The sequence below is a fragment of the Rhineura floridana genome, chromosome 8, assembly GCF_030035675.1.
Source record: "Rhineura floridana isolate rRhiFlo1 chromosome 8, rRhiFlo1.hap2, whole genome shotgun sequence".
Taxonomy (NCBI): Eukaryota; Metazoa; Chordata; class Lepidosauria; order Squamata; family Rhineuridae; genus Rhineura; species Rhineura floridana.
In genome coordinates, this window is record NC_084487.1 from 57,783,293 (window position 1) to 57,792,895 (window position 9,603).

The following is a 9,603-nucleotide window of genomic DNA, read 5'->3' on the forward strand; positions in this document are numbered from 1 at the left end:
CTGCATTGCAGAAGGTGAGGAGAGCCGTTACAAACAGGTTACAGCCAGTTATAGGCTTATTTCTTATACCTGAATAATAATTGGGGATAAATTAATGCAAAGGCATACCTGAATGAAGAACATCATTTCCATCTCACAAAAGTGTCTCCATCATTTTGCTTCCCCCATTTCTTTTAGTTCTTTGAGGTCTATGTGCTCCACTCTCCAGTGCTGGAGGATAAATCTTTTCTTAATGGGACAAATAGCAGTGTGGCTGTCCCTCTGCAGCCAGAGCAACATCAGGTAGTTGCACCACTTCTATCCAAGGATGAACACCAGCATGGGAAGATCCGCCTGGCCCTAACTGGATATAAATATCTATTTACAACTTCATTCTGTCATTGTCAGACTGATCTTCCTTCTCTGCCCTTTTCCTCCAGTCCCTTTCTTTTGTGCATTTTGTGTTAGTTTTTCAGTATCTAATTTACAGTTATGCATTGTGCTTCTCACTGTATTGAATGTTTGGTTATTTGTGAGTCACTCTGGTATACGTTAGGGATGGAAAGATCTGTCTGTTTCAGTTCAGTTTCTCATTTTTCCAATGTTAAATTAAGTTCTCTGCATTTCTACAGCAATCTGCAATTTTTTAAAAAAAATCCTCATGAAAATTCTCCACCATTTTAGTGCAGATTTCTCCAAATGAATACATATTTGTAGGCAGTTTTGACAAAGGTACACATTTTTACAAGCCATTATCATTTCATGACTTTTTGCATGTTTCACTCATGTATTCATTTTTATGCACACTGTCCCCTAATATATGCAATTTTGTAAATGTTGTTTAGTTGGCGAACTGCATCCCAAAATTCTAATAAATGCCAATTTTGAAGGATGGTTGTGTTTCGGTTCTCATATTGTTTTGGAAATTGCAAATTTGATAAATTCTGCTTGAAATGAGAATGGAATTGAAATTCTCACCCATCCTTAGTACATACACACACACACACACACACACACACACACACAAACCTGTCTCTCCAAAAATCAGGATAAAAATATAATTAATAATTAAATCCTAGAGCATGTGGGGCCATCTTTTCTGTTCTTTTTTATACTGGCATTATTACAGTTGATAATGAGGACATTGAACTTGTCAAGGATCAATACCTCGGCACAGTCATTAACCAAAATGGAGACAATAGTCAAGAAATCAGAAGGCTCGGACTGGGGAGGGCAGCTGTGAGAGAACTAGAACTCAAATGCAAAGATGTATCACTGAACACCAAAGTCAGGATCATTCAGACCATGGTATTCACGATTTCTATGTATGGATGTGAAAGTTGGACAGTGAAAAAAGCAGACAAGAGAAAAATCAACTTATTTGAAATGTTGTGTTGGAGGAGAGTTTTGCGGATACCGTGGACTGCAAAAAAGACAAATAATTGGGTGTTAAAACAAATTAAACCAGAACTATCACTAGAAGCTAAAATGATGAAACTGAGGCTATCATACTTTGGACACATCATGAGAAGACATGATTCACTAAAATACTGTGAAAAATAGGAGTAGAAAAAGAGGAAGGCCAATCAAGAGATGGATTGATTTCATAAAGGAAGCCACAGACCTGAACTTACAAGATCTGAACAGGGTGGTTCGTGACAGATGCTCTTGGAGGTCGCTGATTCATAGGGTCTCCACAAGTCGCAGTCGACTTGGAGGCACATAACAACAATTGGAGTGAAAAGACATTTTAACATACAACAGGGACAGGGAAATGGTGGCCTTCCAGATGTTGCTGGACTACAAATCCCAACATGGCCAGTGGTCAGGGATAATGCTGGAGCTATGGGAGCTGGAGTTCAGCATCTGGAGGGCTTCAGGTTTTCTACCCTTGATGTACAGTACAGATGAGTTTTATTGTTGATTTCCTTTTCATATGAAAAACAAAACCTTTAGCCAGAAATAAGAGTACTTTGCAGAAACTAGAATGGAATTACCTGGGATGCATGCATATTTTGCTGTGAAGGAGGATTCACAAAAAAGTCCCCAAGTATAACTACCACCACTAGGTTCTTCATCTGAACTTGATTTTGCATTTCTCCACTTCAACTCTTTCATCCGTTGTATAACAGATTAATTGCATGCTTCTCTCTCCTTTTTGTGGACCTATTGATTAAAACATGTGATGCCAGCTCAGCTTTTTGGAATAGATGGTGTAATGTCATTCTGGGAAGGCAGCCTTCTCTTGGGTGATTTTAGCTTTCATTTCATTTAGTCTCTTGCCACTGAATATTCCCTTCCCCAAACCTTTAAGAGACCATTAAGAAGGACACATAGTTTCTATTTTCCTTCCAAGTACAACATGGCTTTTTAGCACATCCTTTCTGCCCTGGAAAGGTGTACACATTGTTTATAGAGCATCAGACCTGTGCTACATTCAGTGGAAACCATAGTAACAACGTTGCCACAAAATGGCAAATAATTATTTGGGTCATGCGGGTACATCAAGAAGCACAGTAGATGTTAGCTGTATTTCTATTAAATTTCATTGATTTATTATATCAATAGTGTTCCCATAGAGTGGGGAAAAAGAGGACAGTGAGTTGACCGTTTTAAAAAAATTGCAATGCTTCTCCCACACCCACACAGCAACATACTCTGTAATAATAACTTTTTGCCCATGCAATACTATCTTTGGGTTGCAGCCACTGAACAAGGGCAGGACTGCTACTAAACTCTCTTGTGTCAGCAGAACATAAAGATATGCTGGCATAGTGGATTTATGCTCCTGCAATTATACCATCGCATTGGTGCTGTTATGCCAGCAAAACAAGAGGCAAAAAATAAGAAGAGTTTACTTATTTATTCTATTTGCATGCTGCTTTTCCACACAAATGTGCCCAAAGTAGCTCACAACACAAAGAAAAAAATGCGTATCAATATAACATTACAATAACAGTCCACCGACTATTCAAACACAATATAACAATCCAAACAAAGAATGCATTTTGATAACCTAAATGTTATAACTTTTAAAATACATTATAAAATACACTATCAGAACATATGGAACAGAGTCAAACATGAAAAACATTTCCAGTACAGTGAAATATCAATAAAAATATAAGCAGCAGCCAGTTCTTCAGAAATGCCAAATTTTGGACACAGCAAGCAGATTTCTTCAAGCGTGAAGTAAAATGTTTTCTCTCCTCCCTTGGTGTAAAGGTTGGTGCTATCAGGCAGAGAGGGAGGGTTCCAGGAGATGTTTCTTGGGGGTGTGGTATAAAGGCACATCTCTTCTGCTCCCCTCTGCTTCATAGCACACTTGGCCCATTCTATTTCCAGGTAGAGCCACTGCAAGTTGTCTAATTCCTTTCACTTTGGAGCAATGGCTGAGGAGTCTCGTGGCAGCAACAAGAGACTTCCTGCGTCTTCCCCCTTTAGCTTCCCGACACATCTGCTTGTTCTCCAGGAAGGGATGGCTCATCCGGCGCACTGGTCTGCATGACCAAGCGAGCAAGTGAAAAGCACGCCTTCACAGCTCACTGCCTTGCTGTTCCTCAGCGGCTGGAAGGAAACAATGGTCTGGAACCATTGTTAAGTGTAGTGGGTTGAGCTGAGTGTAGTGTAGTGTAGTGGCGCAGGAAAGGAAATCTTATGCTTGCTCAGAGGTTGGTCCAACCTGGAATGGTGGTGTAATATTAAACCTGCAAAAAAAACAAAAAAAACCCACACCTGGTGAAAGAACACACACACATCGCACTCAACTGAGAGTGCCAGTTAACTGTCCCAATCTTCCCTGTCCCAGTCTGCAGAGTTACAACAGAAGACAGAAATATTCAGACTTCCTCCTCGGCCAATAATGACAGACTACCAGCAATGCTGTGCTGGCTGGGGCTGATAAGAACTGTACTTCAAAACATTTAGAGGGCACCAAGTTGGGGCAGGCTGTCCTAGAGGTGGTATTATTTATTTATTTATTTATTTATACCCCACCTTTCGGCCCAAGGCCCTCAAGGCGGCTTGCAGAAGACACAAATATCAAAATACAATATAAGAATACATCAATAAAACAATAAAGCAATACGATTTACAAAACACAATTTACAAGAGTTAAATAACAATAACCATCACAATCTACATTTCCAGTTTAACACTTGCAGCACTAAAATTGGCCCCAAGGTATTGTCTAAAAGCACGTAAGTCCATGAGTCCACTACCTAGCTGGAACTAAGCAGGTCTGGGTATGTCAGGCCTGGATGGATATCTGCAAAGAAACCTCATGTACGTTGCCTTGAGTCCCATGATGGAAGGAGGCTTGGTGCCTACAGTAGGCCCTTCCTGGTAGCTAACTCGCTCCTTGAAGTGGCTCAGGAAGACAAAAGTTAGATTAGTCCTAAAGGAACATGCAGGCAAGGCTTCTGAAGAAACAGACCTGCTGCTGTTGCTGTCGCCTCCTCCTCCTTCACCAAGCTGGCGTGGCTGCCTGTGTGCTTAAGGCCGAGCCACGGCCACTGCGGGACTGGCATGAGGAAGGGGCGTGCTGTGCAGGGAAGAGTCTCAGAGGGCCTGCTGGTGTTGGCGGTTGGGCCTTGCTGCTGCTAAAAGCGCTACTACTGGGCCCTGGCTCCTGCTACCGGCTTACTCCCACTGTGTGCCCTCCCTCACTCTTCAACGGCTGCTCCGCCTCGGCTCCAGCTTGACAAGCTCGGGCGGAGATGGGGAAGAGCAGGAGGCAGGGGCCGAGGGCCCAAAGAGCACAGCCGCGGCAGGGCTCCCCGGCTGTAAATTTCCTCAGGAACTCTGGGGTCTTGTTGGTCTGCCCAAAGCAAAACTGTGGTGGAGTGGAGAGGATCTTAATTTCGGCACCGGTGTACTGGGCGGCGTATCCAGGTGGTAGCACTCTTTCTTGTGTATCCACTTGCCATCCCCTAATCCATAGCTTGTTATCGGAACTTTCTCTCTTGCAGCCGCTAACCATGACTCAACACCATTGCCAAGTTTATCCTGTCTCCCTACAGCTGTTCAATATTTGCAGAGGTGGGGATGTTTCCCACCTACAGTGCTATGAAGATCGCAAACAAGGCCAACTGCAGCAGCTGCAGTGACCAGTGTGAAGTCAACTGCAGGACAAAGCTGCATGGCTGATCCAATGGACCAAAGACGTAATTTTTCCTATCATAAGATCTCCATATTACTTTACCTGTTACATGATTGTCTGTCATGTCCTCTGGAAAAGCACAGGAGTCCTGACAGAACAAAAAAAGGTGGCAATCTTAAGTCACATGAGTTGGTTTTAGAACTCAGTCCCCCACTAAAGTTGTTCAATAATATTTTGACAGTTTCTGTTGTATAGGAGTGGGAAGAGAAATTTGATTCAGTTCACATTTAAAGCCAAATTTATCCAATTCGCACTTTCCAAAACAACATGAGAACCAAAACACAGCCATCCTTTGAAATGTGCACTTATTTGAAATTTGTGATATAGTTCGCCAACCAAGCAATGTTTAGAAAAATGCATATTTTAGGGAAAGGTGTGCACACAATTAATATATAGGTGGAAATAACATACAGAAATGCATTATATTAGGATAAACTGCTTGCAGAAATGCATACATTAGTCAAAAATGCATATAAAATGTATTTTGTGTAGTGTGTAGACAGATTGAGAGGTACTCATCAGGTTTCCCCCCCCCTGTTTTATATACATTTTTGGGAGATGATCATGCCAATGATCTAGGGTGTTACCAGAAACATACCCTGAGATTATAACAGACCCAGAGGAAATTCTAGTCCACTCGTATGAAGACATGGCCACTTTCACAAGGACTTTTGTGATCCAGAATACACTTTCATATGTTATAATTTCTGGGGTGGTTGTGAATCAGGAAACAATGTTCAGTTGTATAAAACAGTCATACTGTTGAACATTATGAATTCCAATGAAATGTTCCACCTTTAATTTCAAACTATTGAATCTTAATTTGGGTATGTGTTCCCTAATTCCAAAATATTATAAAATGGAAACACAATTCCCAGGAATTTATCCTAGAAATTATATCCCAGGAATTTATGTCTGACTGAAATTAACTGGAGTTGCATATTTTGGAACACCTCTGCAAATATAGCCTAGCCAGTTGTCCTCACAGCAATCAAATTTCACTACTCATTCTCCTCAATCCATTTGTGATTTTTTTGTAATGCTTCTTTATAGCCTTTTGAGCCACTTTTGTGAAAGCCGCAGTTAGGAAAGAGTGCTAACTCGCTATGAGTGGGCAACCAAAAAAAATCCCATATTGCTGCTTTTCACATCTTGTGATGTGGTTGACATGCCAGAAAATCCAGGCTATTTGTGTTATTCATGTTTTAAATGAACAACTAACAAGTATTTGAAACATGCCAAGATTTTAAGTTCTAAACCCTTTGAAAATCATGCTGCTCTATTACATTGTGATATCTATTTTGATTGATTGATGAAGCCCTAATATGCAGGGAGGAGTGAAATGTATGAACCAATCACAGAGAGAGTGCATAGAAAAGGTCAGGATGGTGGAGCCCTTCACTTTGTTTCCTGAAAGATATTGGATATTAAATGTCAGATGCAATCTTTGTCATGAAAATGAGGTAACAAGGCACTAGCGTAACCCTATTCTTTGAACAACAGTCATGTCATTTGCTGTTGTCAGAGGGGGGAAGAGATGTATCACACTTCACTCAAACATTTAAATTAAGATATTAATTTAGAAAATGAGCGAAGACAGTCAAAAGAGTATTTCTGCCTTAACTCTTAAATCCTAGTTATTGCAATGTTCAAGGGAAACAGATGCATGGAATCCAATTTGGGGAGATTGCTTAAAAATATGTCCATATTCACAATATCACTGCAACTTTAGTTGTTTCTCTCTTAAGCCTTGGAAATGAGGTTTTAGATAAGGTGAGTGAAAATATTACAATGGGGGATTGTGGGCCATTTATCCCTCTCCCTTAAAAACTCCAAACATGCCTTTAATTAACTTCTGTGGCTTTACAGAACCCAAAGGTAGGCTGCAGTAGAGGACCGGAAGTTAGGGACAGTTGCCCAATCTGGCACCTCTTCCTAAATTCCTGCATAGAGCTGCCTGCAGCAATCTGCTGTAACACAGGGCAGGATTGCAGGGAGAACTGCCCCGTTGTCTAGGCAATCGGGGAACTCTCCCAGCCTGTATTTTGGTGCAGTATTTCTTCTATGGCTCTAAAGCTTGCCAAAAGCCACACAAATAGAAGAAGCACATTAAAAGAAGATTCAGGCCATCTGCAGCCTGAGGACACATCCCTGTTATCTGATCCTGTGTGGCATGACTGAGATGGAAGGTGGGAAGGGATGGAAACCTCTCTCTGTTGTCCACGCAAAACAGGGATGTGTTCCCTTTTCCCTGCCTGCCTTCCTGAACAATTTTCCCCATCTTCATAGCCTCCACCTAGGGATGGAAGGACCAGTCTGTTTGACTACTGTCAGTTTTGCACATGTTTATTCTTTAGTCCATTATGTCCTGTCTCTGCTTCATTCTGTGAGGGGCTGGAGCGGGGGGAGGGGAGGGAAATGCATTTTTGTGGACCTTTTGACCATTTTATATGGATTTTGTTATTTTTGTGAGCAAAGAACTGTATCTCAAATTTCAGAGTTCAAAAACAGAAGGATAACTTATTAGTCCAGGCATGAAAATCAGGTCAATTCACTTAAAAATGCAGACTGAACAAAATCCACAAACATCCCTACCACTACTAAACATCAATGAAAAGGGGGTTCAGCTTTGCAGCCCATGAAATTGGGGGCTCTGTTTTGGCTCGTCCTATCTATATTGGACATGAAAATAGTCGGCTTTTCAATCTAACAAATAGGAGAAATAAAGTTACTTCAGGAAAAGAAGGAGGGGGAGATTTGTTAACCTTCACACACACAGAAAGACTGCCTCTGAATTGATGCATAAGCTCACCCACTGTGCTCAGCAACAGCTGTTGCTCCCACAGGAGAATCCAGTGTGTTTTTCTCTAGCTGTTACCTTTTCATTGTCTGTCTCTTAAGTATTTCTGGAGGTGAAAAAGGCCCCAATTCTCCCCTCTATTTCTCACCATTCAGATTGTGAAACATTTTGCAGTTATGTCAGAGAGGTGTAAATAACAACTCAAGGAGCACCTCAGTCCAGGAGTTACAAACTTTAAAAATAACCATACTGGGGGCCAAGCAGATTCTGAACAGCAGCCATCTAACCAGCAGTAAAAATTCAAATAAAGTACAAGGAGCAAAACAGTCCTGCTGGCACTACAGGAATGTGTTTGTGAAACCAGGAACACAGCAGCTGAAGATGAAAAATAATTTCTCCCTCCCTTGAAACTAATGTTTTTCATGCCCTAAAATATCTCAAAAGAGCCAGTAACAGGCAAATCGAGGTTGCCGGGATATGGCACCAACCCTGCTGTATAATGCCACCCACCTTAACCCAGCAATCAAGCAATCAAAAAGTTTAGACTTCAGATATGGTAGGCATAGTAAACACAAGTGCTGTCCTGTCACTGCACTTCTCTACCGTGTCTTCAATGTGAGGAAGGAAAAAGATGCACAAGTTCTATTTTGGACATGTCAGGGAAGCATGGAAATGGGAGGTATGAGGCACTTTTGTTTCCTGGTCCCCCATCCCACCCCATATCTGATACTTTCAAAGTGTTTCTGGAGAACAAGATTCTACCTGCATGTTGTTTGTCTATCTCCTCAGGGGTGCCTCGCCTCAAAAAGATATATTTTGACTGAGAAAATAAGCTGGAGGAGACCTAGCTAGCCAGGGCAAATCAAACCCTCCACAACCCTCTACTGACATGAACAAGGCAGGAGTCACACTTCCTGTTTAGCAATTGTGGTATCCCCTGAGGTCATTAATGCTAGAACCTAATCTAATCAAAGCCTAACTATGACTGCATACACATGACATTATTCTAGAATCAATGGAGACTGCGTACTTGTTTCTTCTACATAGTTCACACACAATCTAGATTTCTTGCATATTTTTTTGCTCAAGTGCTTCTTGAGAAACTGGTTTCATTTCAAAAATAAAATAAAATAAAAGGACTGATTCTCTATTACTCTACTGTATATTTTTAAAAATATATAGGTGATCTTGGCAATGGGGGGGTGCATCCACACCTCCGCAATGACATTGTGGGTGGGCATATGCTACTTCCTTCTTCATTCACCTGGGGTACCTACAGGGAGGAAAAGGTATAGATAACTAATCAAGGAGAGGGTTTTCAAGCAAGCACCAAATAATCGCCTACAGCCACACTATCCTGAACATGCCCGATCTTGTCTGATCTCAGAAGCTAAGCAGGGTCAGGCCTGGTTAGTACATGGATGGGAGACTGCCTGGGAATACCAGGTGCCATAGGCTTAGAGGAAGGCAATGGTAAACCACCTCTGAATACCTCTTACCATGAAAACCCTATGAATATATCGGAAAAATATTCATAGGGTCGCCAGAAGTCATGATCAACTTGAAGGCATATAACAAAAACCAAATAATCATGCCCACCTTTATGGGTGGCAGCATGTTGAAGATGAGCACGAATGATTCCAGACTGAGAAAAACTACATTT

At 41.4% G+C, this 9,603-nt stretch overlaps 1 pseudogene; it reads left to right on the forward strand.

Annotated features, from left to right (window-relative positions):
- The first annotated feature begins 9,279 nt into the window (after window positions 1-9,279).
- Window positions 9,280-9,398, forward strand: LOC133363459 (5S ribosomal RNA; annotated as a pseudogene).
- Window positions 9,399-9,603: the final 205 nt, after the last annotated feature.